Source organism: Schistocerca gregaria, chromosome 11, assembly GCF_023897955.1.
Source record: "Schistocerca gregaria isolate iqSchGreg1 chromosome 11, iqSchGreg1.2, whole genome shotgun sequence".
Classification (NCBI taxonomy): domain Eukaryota; kingdom Metazoa; phylum Arthropoda; class Insecta; order Orthoptera; family Acrididae; genus Schistocerca; species Schistocerca gregaria.
The window spans coordinates 29524385-29541470 of record NC_064930.1 but is presented as its reverse complement, the minus strand read 5'-3'; positions in this window follow the sequence as shown (position 1 = coordinate 29541470).

The following is a 17086-nucleotide window of genomic DNA, read 5'->3' as shown; positions in this document are numbered from 1 at the left end:
GCCAGTTTCCAGATCTTCTCAGAGAATAACTGTTAAAATTTGATAATATTTGATTTTGATAATTTCAGTGTTTCTGCTGTTATTGAGTATTCAGAACATACTTTGTTTTAATATATTTAAGGATTTCTTGAATCTACTTCTGTTGATATGGAATTTTCAACCCTTTTTTTGTGTTGTTGAAAGTTCTAACTCAGGTACAACAACTGAACAGTTCAAAAGTTAAGCAACTAAATTTGCTAAGATCACAGAAATTGCCTGAATTTTTGCATAAAGTGTCATGCTCTCCTTTTCTGTACTTAAATGGTCCATCTTGCAATGAATTACATTTTTTTGTGCATCAGTAATGAATCAAAATGCTGTTACTGTCTGGGTGATGAGGTTAAGATACAGTGTAGTTCTGTCTTTGATTGTTACTTCAAAAGAAGTGTTATTCTGTTCCTCAAATGCACTAAGTTACAGTAAGTGATAACTTTTGAGTGATACTTAATGACTGTGTGGATACAAGCTAGACATACACTAGCTGGCCAGAAGTACCAGAACACTTCTATGTAACGTGGAATTGGCCACTAGATATTGCAAGAGGCGGAACAATGAGTATAAAAGGAGGCAAGGAGTATCTCGTTGTCAGTAGAGAAGGATTAACAGTCAGGAGAGCTTAATGTCGCAACTTTGACATGCACTACTGATTGGTTGTCACTTGAGTAACAAATCCATCAGCAACATTTCAACCCTTCTAAAGCTCTGCCCAAGTCAGCTGTTGGTGATGTGATTGTGAAATCTAAATGTAAAGGAACAATCACAGTAAACCGATCCAGGTAGACCTCATGTTGAGATGGATAGGGACAATTGACCATCGTAGGGGGGTGACTGTAAAAAATTACATGAAGTCTGTGAAGCGAATCACATGGGGATTTCAAATTGTTAGCAATGGAGCTATCACAGTGACTGTTTGTATAGAGCTCAAAAGAAATGGTATGTCATGGTTGAACAGCTCCTCACAAGCATCAAATTTGTATGGTCAGTGTTAAGTGACACCTGAGGTGGTGTGAAGGTCAAAATCACTGGACACTGGATGATTGGGAATAAGTGATTTGGAATGATGAATCACATGATACCCTGTGGCAGTTTGATGGAAAGGTTTGTGTTTGGTATTTGATGAATTCCGGAGAACTTGAGGCGCCATCCTGTGTAGTACCGACAATGAAGAACGAAGGCTGTGGTGTTACATAATGGAGGTATTTCTTGTGGTTTTGATATGGTTACCTTATTGTGCTTACAAAATGCTACTTGTGGATGGTTATAAACACATTTGACTGCATTGTATACTGCGTACAGTAGAGGAACAGTTTGCAGTTAATGATCCCCCCTCCTCTCCCTCTCTCTCTCTCTTTTTAAATCCATCTTTTATTCTTCATGTTTAAAAGTTTTACAGTGTGTAGATACATCATTTAGGAACAATAGTTTCATTTCTCAACATAATTTCCATTCATCTCGACTCCCTTATGCTGTTTTGGAACCAGCGCCTGTGTACTCGCACAACAAAATTATGGACCAACCTGTTCGAGCCACTGTTTGACAGCATGCACAAGGCAGTCATCATCTTCAAACCTTGTTCCATGAAGAGAGTCTTTCAGTTTCCCAAAGAGATGATAGTTACATGGAGCCAAGTCAGGACTGTAGGGCAGGTGTTTCAGTGTTGTCCGTCCGAGTTTTGTGATCATGGAGTGTGTGCAGTACGAGGCCTGCCGTTCTGAGGACAATCCTCAATATTGCCGTGCCCGCTTTCATCACGTAACCTGCTTGCTCACCGACTAACTGTGATCAACAGCAGAATGTCCATACAACTTTTTCAACCTCTTGTGGATGTTTCCCACTGTCTCGTTTCCACAGCACAGGAGTTCTATGACAGCATGTAGCTTCTGACAAATGTCAAGTGTAGCAACCACCTTGAAGACATGCTGTGAGGGCGCCACTCACGAGAACAGGTTGAACTAAAATTGAAAACAAGTGGGAAGGATGTACCTACGCACTGTAAAACTTTCACACATGCAAAATGAAAATTGTATTTTTACAAAAATAGTGTCCATTTGTTTTGGAGTGACCCTCATAGAATGAGGAGGGATGGTTTTGTTGACTCTGGGAAAAATACTTGGGCAAACATGACAGTGTCTAACAGCACATCCCATGTTAAATGTTGTGATGAAAACAGATGCAGAAAGCTACATTTCATTGCTGACACCAATGTAATCTCTGGTCCTAGTGGGCACCAGTAAACTTGTTATATTTGTGCAATCCTGTTACTTCTGTGACAGTCAGTTGGTTTCTTGATGAAGATAACGAAGATTATTGTCTAAGGCTTTGATGTTCAGAATTTATGAATATAAAATCAATTGACATTAATTTTTAAGTATTTCATTATGTGATGTCACTGAATGTATTTATCTTATGTTATGGTGTATGTTAGCATCTATGGGTACTATTTGCAATGTTCATTTAGCTTTAAGATATTATTCAAGGAAAGTGTTATATTATATCAATGTAAATTGCCTATTCCACCTCAGGTGGTCAATGGTGAATAAAGAATATGAATATGAATATGAATATGAAGAGAATTACAGTGATAAGAACAGTTTGCGCAAGAAATCTCATGGTAGAAATACATACTGTTTGCCACTTTTATAGGCCCCACATATAGCGTGAGGTCCTGCAGATAGGTTTGCAAATATGTTTTGTGAAATAATAAAAGTGGATCACCTTTCGACTGGTAAAATTACTATTCATTAATGCAAGATTCCTGCTCTTGTGACATGTAACAAGCAGAAAATACGGTTAACTTTGTTTGGATAAAATACTGCTGCTAAACTAGATCAGTGATTTGCAAAATATGAGGAATTTTAAAAATAACTTTCATGTAGTGGTGCATTAATTGGTGGTTTTGTAATCTATATCTATACGCAGTTAATTTTATACTTGCAATCATTTTGTTGTTTATCTTCTTTATCTTTATTGGAGTGGTATGCCCAGACTGAACCAATAATAAAATGAATGGATTACCATACTGTGGTCAGTCAAAATTCTTTATGCAAATTGAAAAAATTCATTGATGGTGACTGTGGTATGTCCTGCCATATTTTTATTACACTGTTATGGAGAAAATAGTATATTTTCTAAATATTTGGTACAAACTGAATCTGTTTGAATCATTCCAAGGGGCACATTTTCTACTATTTAGAATGTGAATGGCTTATAAATGCAGGTGGTACAATATATCTCAATCTGTTTGTATAAAAGGCAACATCTTTACTGACTGACTCCTCATTGCCCCAAACCGCTAAGGACAATTATCTGAAATTTGAAAAAAGTATGGATCTTTTACAGTAGGAATTGTTTATGAAGGGATTTTTCTATATTCCAACCGAAAAAGGGGTGAAATGGGGGATGAAGAGTCTTCTTTTTGAAATGTCATTATAAGTTAGTTTTGAAGCTAGGCCTACAAAAATTGGTATTTCGTTTCATGATCAGAAACAAAGAAATATGTTTCATCATTTTTGGAAAATTAACACTGTGGGGTTGAAATAGTAGGTGAAATTTTTTTTGAAAGTGTATCATTATTAAGGAACTATTGAAGTATTTTTAAAGCTACATCAATGAACATTGGCATTTTGACTTCTCGGGTACAAATAAAAGAAATATTTGTTTCAGTGTTTTTGGAAATTGAACCTCTATGGGGTGAAAAAGCAGATGATATTTTTTATAGACATATTTTATTATGAAAGAATTTTCAAAGCTAAATCTGTGAATATCTAAATTTGGCTTCTTAGTTGGAAATTAAAAAAAAAAAGTGTTTCACTCTATTTGGAAATTCAACCCCTATAGGGTGAAACAGGGGATGAAAGTTTTTATGGAAATATTTCACTGTGCAAGTGTTTTTGAAGCTAAATGTAGGAAAATTTTTATTAAGTTTCTCTGTTAGAAATAAAGGATATGCAAATCACTGTGTTTGGAAATTCAGCCCCTAAGGTGGTGAAATACGGTGGGGAAAGGGGGGGGGGGGGGGAATTTATGAAAATATTTCATTGCAATAGTATTGTTAAAGGTGAATCTTTGAAATTTGGTGTTTGGTTTTTTGGTTAGAGATTAAAAATACATGTTTCACGTTTTTGGAAATTAAGCCCATAAGGGGGTGAAATAAAGTCAGACAGATTCACTGATTTACCATTGTCTACCCAAACTGCTAAGGACAGAAACTTGAAGTTTGGAGAGGGTGTGGATTTTACACTGTAGGCACCATTTAAGAAAGGATTGTTTGAAATTCCACTTTTAAGGGGGTGAAACTGGGTAATTTTGAAGTTAGAACTGCGAAAAGTGGTAATTGATTTCTTTCAGGAACTAAAAATATGTGTTTCAGCATTTTTGTAAATTCAACAACTAAGGGGGTATAATAGTGGGTGAAAAGTTTTTGAAAATTAAGTAATTACTAAAGAACTGCTAAAGGATTTTTAAGACCTTATCTATAACAATTGGTATTTGACATCTCAGTTACAAATAATAATAATAGTAATAATAATATATAGGTTTCAGTGTTTCTGGAAATTAAGCGTCTAAGAGAGTACAATAGGGTCAAAAAATTTTAAGAAAATATTTCATAACATTAAAAAAATATTAAAGGTAAATTTACCAAAATTGTTATTTCATTTTTTAGTTAGATATAAAGAAATATTTGTTGGGGAATTAAAGTTGCTATAGAAATATCTCCTCAAGAATGCCAAAGGCATGATTAATGAAAACTTTGGACTCTAGCTACCAGAATTGTTTTTTGGGCAGACGTACATTCAGAAAAGGCCATGCTTATGAGGCCTTAATTAGTGTGAAAAGTGTAAAAGCTTTTGCAATTTGTGAACAACATAAAAGTTTGATCTCTGCAGGCCATACAGTCTACATGAGTGATGCAGTGGGCACTAAGCTAGTTAATATCATATAGCACAGCATTATTGTGCACTGACAAAATGAAAGGAATGTGGTAGAGGTGTTTTACCATATTTATACTGAGTATTTATTCTTCTCTGAATTTGGTGATGTCATGGGATATCTGGACTGTGAGGGTGGCCTTGAAAATAGTTCAACATATACAGCATTTTATCTTGCCTGTGGGCATCCTTTGTTTCCATGGAAAAATTGGAAGCGTGGAATCATTATGAGATTACACCAAATCATTTTTTTCACAAACTAGTTTTTATTATACCCTTTTTGTTGTATAGTCTATAATTTAATTCAAAATATTGTCAAAATTTAATATTAACATCACTTCAGGGAGAAGAAGGTTTCAACAAATTTCAAATCCAGAATGAGTGGTGTATATCTGACACACACTAATGGAAAAGTAAATGTTGAAAATTTAGGTTTTGGTGTTTTTAGTTGTTTCTGCACCAGGAGGAGAAGGCAGGCTGGGACTTGGGAAAGGAACAGGAAAGGAATGATGTACAGATGCAGGAGTTAATACAAAGTTTCACAATTTTTGACAGAACAACAATTGGAGGATGTACATTTCATTAAACTGAACAAGGGAGAGTCCAAGTTGCGATTCAGCAGTTATGAGGACAGATTGCTACTCATTGTTTTATCTTTATGGCAAGTATTATATTTAACATTATATTGCTTAACACTTTCTTTGTGACAGCTGGACATGATTTGAGCAGTTTGTGTGCCTGCATTCCTGCTTTGCTGAATTTTACAACAACAGCCCATATGTATGTGAAAAAATTTTATCTCCAATTTATTTTATAGGCTACTGGTTTCAACGATATGACATGATTGTCAGGCTCCTCTGTACTAGATATTGGGTGGGATTTGCCAATGACAAACATGTATGTGACACCTGAAAATAACCAGTCTTCACAACAGTTTATGCACACGGGACATTAGCATATGATTATATGTCAAACACAAATTGTTTGTGAGATTCTGATGGAGATTGGCTTTCTGTGGTTTCTCCAACCTATGCAACACATTCTTAGGTTTATGGATAAAACTGCAACACAAAGCTCTTTTAATGAAATCAGATCACAGATTCCACTTTACAAATGTGTACATTCTCTGTGTGTCTCTCATTTCTCCTCCCTCCAACCTCTCTATCCTCCTGACTCACAAAACATGTGAACTGGGACTCAACAATAACATTTGAATTAATAGCTCTGTTGATGGTGGGAACCAGTACTTCATGATAGGACTCTCTGAATATCATAAGAAGAAACCTGATGTAAACATTACATTATATATACTTCCACACGTGCTAGAATCTTGTGGGATTGCATTTCACAGGCAGTGGAAGCCAAGCTGTCTCGAGTACAGTAAAGTACAATAAGAAGTATATGTTTTATGCTCATTCATTCATTGTCATGTCCAGTCAGCATTTCCAAAAAACCACAGCTGTGATAGCTTTGTCATTTCCTTCCTAAATATCTTGTACTGTGCAAAGGTTGCCCAGGAGGAGGCTCGGATCTTCTTCAGCACTGCAGTTGCAGGAGTTGTCTGCGCTCACTGGAAGGGTTCCCCATTTCTTCAGGTTGGTCTTGCATCAGGGGATGCCCACTCTTAGTTGGTTGAGGGACCTCCATATAGGATATTGTAGGTTTGTACCAGGAGCTAGTTCTTCTTTTGGTGATACCTCTACAGGCAGTGAACTCTTCCATGTTGCAAGATGAATCACCTCTGGTGCTTCCTCCAGTGGCACAGTCCTAGGAATGAAACTCTTGCAAGATTTAAAGCATGATCTTGCTGCCTGATGACCATACATAGGATGTCGGTGGTCATTTCCTGCTGTATTCTCTCATTGTCTGCAGTAGCAGACCTCCAGGTGTTGGGTGGGGCTATTCCAACAATCGGATACAATTTAAGCACTGTTGTTGGCTTCAAGCATCCTGAGATGATCCTTGTAGTATCATTGACCGCAATATCAACTTGCTGAGCATGAGCTGAAGCCTTCGACACAGGAGCAGCATACTCGACAGCTGATACACAGAGCACAAGTGCAGAAGACCTTAGGAGGTGCAGGCAGGTTGGCTCACTGGCTGCTGCCAATCAGCTTCTTAAGTATCCCATTTCGATCAAAGACTTATTGTTCCACATTTAGACACTGCTGCCTGTACATTAGAGCCCTTTCCAGTGTGACAGCTAGATAGACTGGTGTTGGGCAATGTTTCAGCTGCTCCTCATCATGTGATGTTCACCTTTTGCTGCGCCTGGCTGTTTCATAAGTGGAAGACGCTCACTTGAGTTTTACTGGGATTGGGCTTCAGGTGGTTGTCATCATAGTACTTGGAGAGTTCATCCGTTGCTAGAGACAGTTTTGCCTCTACTTATTTAAAGGTTATCCACTGAACAGCGACTGCTGTTTTATAGGCATAGATGAAGAGCCTAGTACTTGCTGGTAGTGGCTGAGCATTTGTGTAAATATTGTACAGTGCTGGAGCACGCACACTGCCTTGGGGGAGACCGTTCTTCTGGTTTCACCATCTACTCCTCTTACACTGTAATGAAACTTGGAATATTCTGTTCTGGAGGAAGGTGCTAATAAGGGATGTTAGTTGGTAGTCAAGATTTGACTACTGCATGATTTGCCAGCATGAAAGCCTGCTTGTTGTGAGATAGACTTCACTTTGAGGGTGGCACTGATTTGGTTAAGGTGTGTTTTATGCTGTATCACTCGCACACTAACTCAACGATAATACAGGACAACAGTTTTACCAGCACATTAAACTTGGACAGCACTGACCAGTTAGCTGGCCCAAGTAACCAGTAGTGATGTGAACATTGGCAGTTATGATGTAAAAACAGATGAGCAGACAAAAAATATGACTTTGAATGTCATTTAATTTTTGAATAGAATGAAATAGTACGCAGCAAAACTCTGACAGTATGCTTCTTACAAGACAATACGGAAAACATAACATAATGTTGACAGTAGCTAACATAGTGATGTACAACTTAAACACAGAGCAATTTTTCTGCACCAGCTATGTGTAATGTAAAAGTGTATTGCAGGGATTTCACCGTATAGTTAAAATAGTGTACAGTTTAGGAACTGTTATTAGCTATGTTGATAACAAGGCATTCAACAAGAGAAACCATGAAGCCATTCAAGCATCACTTTTTTCCTCCATTTTTTTGTGCATGCTTTTCTGCATCCTACCAGCATTCAGCATTGACATATGACAAAGCTTCGTAAATTTATTCCAGTAGAACTGGGAGCCTAAATTTCATGTTATTTCTCACAAAATAACGTTTATCTCAATTCTGCTTAGATTGCAGTGGTTTGGTGGCAGCTATAAAAATGCAGCAGTTGTTTGATATGCACAGTGTCATGAAAACTATTGTTTTCCATATTTCTAACAAAGCTTATCACTCTGGCTTGTTGAGGTCACACGTGTAATGTAAAATGGTGGATTTAGTCCCAATAAAGAGAATTTGACTTTTCATTTTTGTCCCAAAAATTTATTTTTAGTGTGTTCTTAATTTAAACACTCTTTAATAGCTAGTTTTATGCAAAATATCGATAATTACAGTTTTATATTTGCAATGAAAACTGGAATATGTGTAGTTAGAAACAAGAAGAAAAGAAGGGAAATGATGATTAGATGAGTGTTAAATAGCATACATTTGATGAATTTTATATTTAAATGATGTAGGAGAAATCTATATTGAAATAATCTATGTAATCAAATTGAATTGGAGGGGAGGGGGGGGGGGGTCAGTGAAAAGAGAAAGACTAGAGCAAGCTTCAAACCAGTGATCAATACAAGATCCAGCCACAATTCTATAAGGCTAGCGATTCAGCCATGCAGATCATTCACAAATATGCCTTAACTTCTGTAAATAAAATCACTCAGAAAACTTCAAAGCCATTTTCCTCTCTGAAATTGTGAAAAGTGTTAAGAATAACCAGTTTTTGGCCATTTTTAAAGGTGTTCTGTTTGTCTTGTTTAGTATGGAGCAGGAAATTGCATGAGTAATTGTCACTATATATACAAACATCAAAAAAAGTTTTGCTTCACCCGGGTTGCCAGAACTCCTGAAGACAGACGTTGACTGTGGATATTGTACCACAGACACAGTCCCTTCACTATTCTGAGATGTCACTAAATCTGCTCAAAGATGTAAACAACTGTGCATGATCAGCACCTATTAGATGGAGGGGGTCCGACAGCCCACCAGTTCTAATCTTTCCTCCAGGAATGAGGTACACGACTCATGTTGTTTGTAGTTCAGCCATACCTAGGCAGTCAATAACATGGTTCGATCACATCGAAATTGTTACTGTGTGCCAACAATGGTTCTCAACAAGGGAAGTGTCCAGGCATCTTGGAATGATGTTGATCGAACATGGAGAAGATACAGAGATAATTGTCAGTGACATGTCTTGCTCAGGCCACCCAAGGGCTACTTCTGCAGTGGATGACCGCTACCTGCGGTTTATGGCTTGGAGAAACCCTGACAGCAACACCACCATGTTGAATAATGCCTTTCTTGCACCCACAGGATGTCATGTTATGACTCAAACTGTGTGCCATAGGCTGCATGATGCGCAACTTCAGTCTCAACATCCATGGCAAGGTCCATTTTTGCAACCATGACACCATTCATCATGGTACAGCATGCCGAATGGACCGCTCAGGATTGTCATTATGTTCTTTTCACCATTGAGTGTTGCATATGCTTTCAGCAAGACAACTGTTGGAGACATGTTTTGAGGAAATCTGATCAGGTTGAATGCCTTAGACATACTGTCCAGCAAGCTCAGCAAGGTGGAAGTCCCTGAAGTTTTGGGGCGGCACTATGTGTGGCCGACATACTCCACTAGTGGTCATGGAAGATGCCATAATGACTGTATGATATGTGAATGCCATCCTCCGACCCATAGTGCAACAATATTAGCAGTTTATTGGCAAGGAATTCATCTTCATGGATGACAATTTATGCCCCTATCATGCACATCTTGTGAATGACTTCTTTCAGGATAATGACACTGCTCAACTAGAGTGGTCAGTATGTTCTTCAGACATGAACCCTATTGAACAAGATGCAGGATTTATGGACAACATGATCCACCAACTACTCTGAGGGATCTATGCCGAATTGCTGTTGAGGAGATGGACAATCTGGACCAACAGTGCCTTGATGAACTTGTGGATAGTATGTAATGATGAATACAGGCATGCATCAATGCAAGAGGACACGCTACTGGGTGTTAGAGGTACCAATGTGTATAGCAGTCAGGACCACCACCTCTGAAGGTCTCACTGTATGATGATACAACAAGCAACGTGGGGTTTTCATTAGCAATAAAAAGGGCGGAAGTGGTGTTTATGTTGATCTCTATTCCAATTTTCTGTGCTGGTTCCATAACTCTCAGAACCAAGGTGATGCAAAACTTTTTTTGATGTGTGTATTAACAGCATGACAATTAGAGTACAACTAGTGTGTACAGAGACTGTGGTGGTATACAATTTTTGCAATAAAAACTACACAGCTGAGTTATATTTAAGAAATATGAGGGTGGCTTGCAAATTTCTCGGAATCATTACAAGAGGTCACCGCTAGCCCAACGAGTTGTTTACATGATATTCGTTGTACTGTTGCATGTACACACATGCCACATCAGTGTTTTTGGAAGAGAGCTGTGGCAGTGATGTGGCTTTGTTGTTGTTCCCACGCAGTGATTTGTGAAGATAGAAAAAAATCATGATTTAAGTAGTGATTAAGTATTTCATAAAGAAAGGTATGAAAGGAAACAACATTCATGCTGATTTCCAGAATACGTGGTGGGGGGCAGGAAGGGCAAATGAATATAAATTTTGTCAGGAGAGCTTAGATGATGATCTCCGTAGTGGTCATCTGAGATGTGTTACTACTCCAGAAATCATTCCAAAAGTGCACAGTATGGTCCTCGAGGATCGCCGATTGAAAGTATGTGAAATTGCTCGTGCTTGGCAAATGTCATCTGAAAGGGTGTATCACATTTTAATTGAATAATTAGAAATGAAAAAATTATCTGCAAGAGGGGTGCCGCGACTCTGGATGCTGGATCAAAAATGCATGAGAATGGACATATTGGAAGAATGTTTGGCCTGTTTTAGCATAAATAAAAGATTTCTTGCACCAGTTTGTGACTACAGATGAAACTCTGGTGCACTACTTAACCCCAGAAACAAAACAGCAGTCAAAGCAGTGAAAACATGCTGATTCTCTACCACCAAAGAAAGCAAAGACTATCGCTTCACCGGGAAGGGGAATTCTGTTTGTAGATTATCTACCCACTGGGCAAACAGTTACTGGAGAATACTATGCTAACCTCCTGGGCAAATTGCAATAAAAGTTTTGCAAGAAAGACTAGGTTTAGTAAGGGAAAGTCATCTTCCATCAAGAAAATGTGCGCCCACACATGTGCCGTTGCCGGGGCAAAATCACATGAACTGAGGTATGAATTGTTGCCACACCTGCCTTATTCACCTGATATTGCTTCATCAGACTTCCTACTCTACCAAAAAGTGAAAATTTTTCTTGGAGCACAAAGTTTCACTTCAAATGAAGAAATGATAGCCAGAGTTCACGTCTATTTTGCAGGCCTGAGGAAACTCATTTTCGAGAGGGGATCAAGGCACTGGAACATTGTTGGACCAAGTGCATTATTCTACAAGGAGAGTTCATTGAAAAATTAAAATAGTTTCGGTGATATAAGTACTTTTTTCTTTTCCGTTCCAAGAACTTTTCAAGCCATCCTTGTATGTTGATGGCTGTTAATACAATAGAAGATCTTGAAGTTTCATTTACAGTAACCTAGCAATACGATATCTAATACATAAGTAGGACCTTCTTCCAAGAGAATAAGAACACCAGTGTACATGTTCTATGGCTGCAGACTAATCATCGCGTTTGTATTTGTTTGCATCAAGTTTGATTGTATGATGAACAAAGTGAGCACAAAGTAAATATGTACGCTGTGGTCCATGTTTTCTTTGCCTTCTCCTATTTATCTTGATAATTGAGCAAACACTGTAGATACATAATCTATTTGTGTGAATGTGTCAATCCGATTATTCCTGTTTCAGCAGTTGGCAAAGGAAAAGAAATTGAAATAGTCTGCTGTGTATACTTTTCTAGAATAGAGTATACAGTAGTAAGTCACCACTATCAGTGCAGTATCAGCTAAAGAGTTTCAGAAAAGTACTTATGTCTTGTATTTTCTAATCCTGCACAAAAGGGGAATTTCTCATACAATGACCATTGAAAATTCAAGCCGTACATTTATGCCAGAGCCTCAAATGTAGGCACTAAGCATAGCCCCCCAACATTCTTTTCATAACAGCTAGAAATAATTATGTATACATTAAACAGTGTTGTATGGTGTTTATAAAATGGGAATGTATAGAGATAGCTCTGTCCTCAAGAGCCTATCAGAATAGAAACTTGATGGCTTGTAGGGTCATACCTTTTTCAGATCTCTGGAAGATTTACTTAAGGTATTATTGAAAATGAAGCAGGTATGTATTTCTCTGGTAAGAACATCAACAACTTAAAATTCAGTTAATTTTGTCTGCCATTAGTACTGGCTTGAGCAGTTATGGAAACTTAAGGGGCCACTCCGAAGATTATAACAATGGGGAGGTCATTATTCAGTGGATTGAAACAAACCATTTACAACTGATTGACAAACTCCCTGTGTCATTTAAAAATCCGAGATGTTGAAGAGATTACAACTTGGAGCATAAAATATATTGCACATCTATATCAAACAACCAAAACAGGAAAAATATTTTTCAAGTAATGGACATGTTCATCTGCAAATGTCAGATTTTCATGCAGGTATAAAATCCAAAAAGCAAACCAGAAGATGTTCCAGGGCATAATATATAAAATAGTACTGAAATATCACCAGCAACAAAGTTCTAAGACAGTCCATTCCAAGAGGCTGTAGGCACTATTAGGTCAAGGGTTTATCATGAGAAATGGAACACGAGCTATAAAGATATGTATAACTATTTAAAGCTAACCCTTTTGTGCATACAGGTAGTACTAGCTATCTGTTAATCAACTCAGTACAGATTGCCAAAACAGCAAGTTGTATTAAAAGGCAATGGAAGAACTGTAAATGGGAAGAGCAGCTGAATCTTTGAGATGTCTCAACTACAACACTTCATACTCTACAGGAGGATGTTCCTACCAGTGCCAGCCAAATAGCCAGGCTCTCCTGGAAAACAGCACACCTAGGCTGAAATCCTCCAAATTATACTTCAAAATATATAGAAACAATGAAGAAGAAGATAAATACTAATACCTGGAACTCCTTCAGTACAGAAAAGCCAAACAGGGCACTTTACAGGAGTAAAGTGAAGAAGGCTCAAAGACTTATATGATATTCTAGTACAACAAATTAAGTGTTTTGGAGCTAAAATATAACAATGGGTGCTAGAACTCGTTGTAAATGCTTCATCTTCAACCAACACATTAACATCTGGAAGCAAGCAAGGGTAATAGCAATCTTAAAACAAGGAAAGCACCATGTAACCCTTGAAATTGTGATGAAATCCAACCAACCAACTAATGTGAGTATTCCTGCCCTGACTGCCCCAAGCCCCAAGAGCCCCTTGTTAGCAACTTTTAATCAAACTGATGGTACCTAGCTCTGAACTAAACTAGTCTAACTGGTAAGCTCTTTTTGTGATATTCTTATTTGCCTTTTTTCTGTTTGCTTTAAGCTTTTCATGCAGAAGTGTTGTATTCCCACAACTTATACTGTTTTTAATTTGTAATGATCCGATATTTTTGATTTCAGTGAAAGAAATTGTCAGAATGTTTGCCATTAGTACATTAATCAGATTTTTACATAAAAATATCTGAAAAACATTCATTGACATTTCCATTTTGTCTTCTGTTCCAGATTTACCACACTTCATTGAAAACAGATTTCCTTGTGGATTCCCTAAAGCCTGGGAACTGTTAAGAACAAGGTGGATCATGTTTTTAAGAGCAGGTATGTTAAGCCTCTTTGTGAATCAAGTACTAACCTGTGCTTGAAAGAAACATAATCTGTTTTTGTACTTATTTGATGAAGGAAAGAGAGGTGCTATCTCCAGTAAAGACAGATAACATGTACAGACTTATCATAGCAAAGAAACAGGCTTGATCTGTTTCTACCATATTTTACAAATACAATGTACGGTTAAAAGGCTCTGACAGTGGGATGAGGATGGGGGGAGGGGAGTGGGGTGGAGGAGAAGACTTTGTAGTTTAACTTCTTTTTTTCCTTGACAAGTAATTGTATCTTGTAACTAATATAGTCACTTATTCAAACTGAAATTTTATCCTGCATTAGTCTAGGATTATTTTTGCTTCTTTGTTGTGCTATATTATATGTGTTTATGCCTTGCATTATCATGGATGAGTCTGAAAATGAAGGAAGATGGTGAAATCTGGTAATGGCACATTGCCTATTCCTCTCATTATCATTGATGAGTCTGAAAATGAAGGAAGATGGTGAAATCTGGTAATGGCACATTGCCTATTCCTCTCAAATAACACTAAGGGGACTACTATTTTTTGGATTTTGGGGGTGGGTGGATGGGTGAGGGGGATATCAACATAAGCTATATCAAAGGACCTCATGATGTTAATCTATTAATTGTAAAATGTAAATATGTTTAAACAGTTCATTTATATACATAAAATTAGTGATTAATGACGTACATCCAACCCAAGATACTTCAACCTCATTGAAAGTAGTGTTCCATGACACATCCAACCTCCTCAGCATTATAGTCCATTCCTGTACCACTCTCAATCCCAATCACATCCCTGTGGGAGGACCAGGTGCAAGAGCTGCCCAGTCCCTCACCCAGCACTTCCTATTGTAGTCCTGTCACAGGCTTATCGTATCCCTTCAGAGGCTGCCTAGCTGTGACAGCAGCCACCGTCATATACCAGCTCTGCTGTGATTGTTGCAGAGATTTTTATATTGTTGTAGTTGCCAACCAGCTGTCTGCCAGGATGAATGGCCACCGCCGAATTGTGGCCGAGAGCAAAGTGACGCAACACGCAGCTGAACATAACGTGCTTGTGTTTCATGGGTGCTTCTCAACCCAAGCTATCTGGATCCTCCCCTCCACCACCAGCTTTTCTGAAGAGCAGAGATGGGAGTATCCTTGCAGCACATTCTCTGCACCTGAAGTTATTCCGACCTAACCCTGTGGCAACATACTGTTCCCACACCCTCCATCTAACAGTTTTCACCTCCTCTATTCTGTCATCTCATCCCTATTCTTGTCTCCCAACCTCTTTGTTTGGCACCCTCTGCCAACACACCCACCCATCTGTCCCATTCCTCGATTCTACCCCTTTTTGCTCCATGTTTCCCCCCAGCTCCCTGCCTCACAGCCTCCCAAAGCAACACTTGTCACCAGCCTAGTCCCCTGCATGGCCTGCCAGACAGACTCATCTCTCCTCCCACACGTACATTACTGTCTACTTCACTTCCCTTTCCCTCCCCACTCCAGACTGCTGCTTCTCTCTTCTACGTGACAGTTGCATTCTGGCCGGAGCTGCCACAGATGGCAGCCAAGATGTGGGCATCAAGTGTGTGTGTGTGTGTGTGTGTGTGTGTGTGTGTGTGTGTGTGTGTGTGTTTACTTTTCAGACACAGACTGTTGTTGAAAGGTAATGTGTAACTGTTAACAGACAGACAGTTAACGCTGCCTACTACGTGGATGTGCTGGAAAGACTCCACAAAAGGGTCGTCAGGACGAGAAAGGACATCTCCGCTACCTGGCAACTCCATCACGACAACGCGCCTTGCCACAACGCGCTACGAGTCCGCGAGTTCCTGGACAAACACCAGGTGCCAACGCTGCCCCCCCCCCCACCCCCCCCCCCCCTATAGTCCTGACCTCGCCCCAGCTGACTTCTTTTTGTTTCCTAGGATTAAGTCAGCCCTGAAAGGAACCCGTTTTTCGTCCATAGACGAGATCCAATCCGCCGTGACGAAGACCTTGTGAGAGGTCCCAGAAGACGCCTTCCAGGGCGCGTACCGGTCATGGCAGAGTCGCTGGAAAAAATGTGTAGAGGCCCAAGGACAGTACTTTGAAGAATTTTAAGTGTTTGTGCAAATCTGTTCAATAAATTACTTTAAAAAAAAATAATTGCATTACTTTCGGAACGCACCCTGTAGACTAAAACAACTTAACCACATTTTTAGCTCAGCAGCTGCCTTCGTTTAATAGTGCTCTGAAATGATGAATATCACTGCTGATTCTGCCTAATGTTTCACTGCAGTTGACAGCAGTGATACCCCTTTAACTTACATAACTTTTAATTGTGACTGTCTGAAACTTAACATGTCATTTTTACGATACGTAGCAATCTATCTTTTCCTATATGTTCAGTAGGCAGAGGGGCAGTAGTATCATATCTCAGTGAGGAACTGGAACCTTTCAGCACAGTACAGGGACATGTAGAGGAATTATGGCTCAAGTTTAAAAGAATAGTTGACTGCACATTGGAAAGTTATATACCCAGTAAACAGTTCATGATGTAAGAGATCCTCTATGGTATACAGTCACTGTAAAGAATCTTTTAAAGAAACAGACTACTGGATAATATGTGTAAAAGAAACCATAGGGCTGCAGTTACAAATGCTAAATGAAATATGAAATATACTCATAGGTAAGGGCTTTTAGTAGCACAAAAGTTAGCATCCAGTCACTTCCAGACTAGAAGAGAACTGAAATTGAGAGTAGTAATGCAAAAGCAAAAATTCTTAACTCTGTTTTCAAATGTTCATTTACAAAAGCAAACACAGGAGTACTGCACCAGTTAAATCTTTATACGACTGAAGAGATGAGTGAAATGGTATTAGTTTCAGTAACATTGAGAAACAGCTGAAATCATTAAATTTGAACAATTCTCCACGGCTCGGTTGAGTACCTTTCAAATTCTGCCCAATTTTCATCTGAGTTAGTCCCTCTGTTACTACAACCTATAGTAGTTCTCTCAGACAAAAAACCATACCCAGTAGCTGGAAGAAAGCATAGGATACACT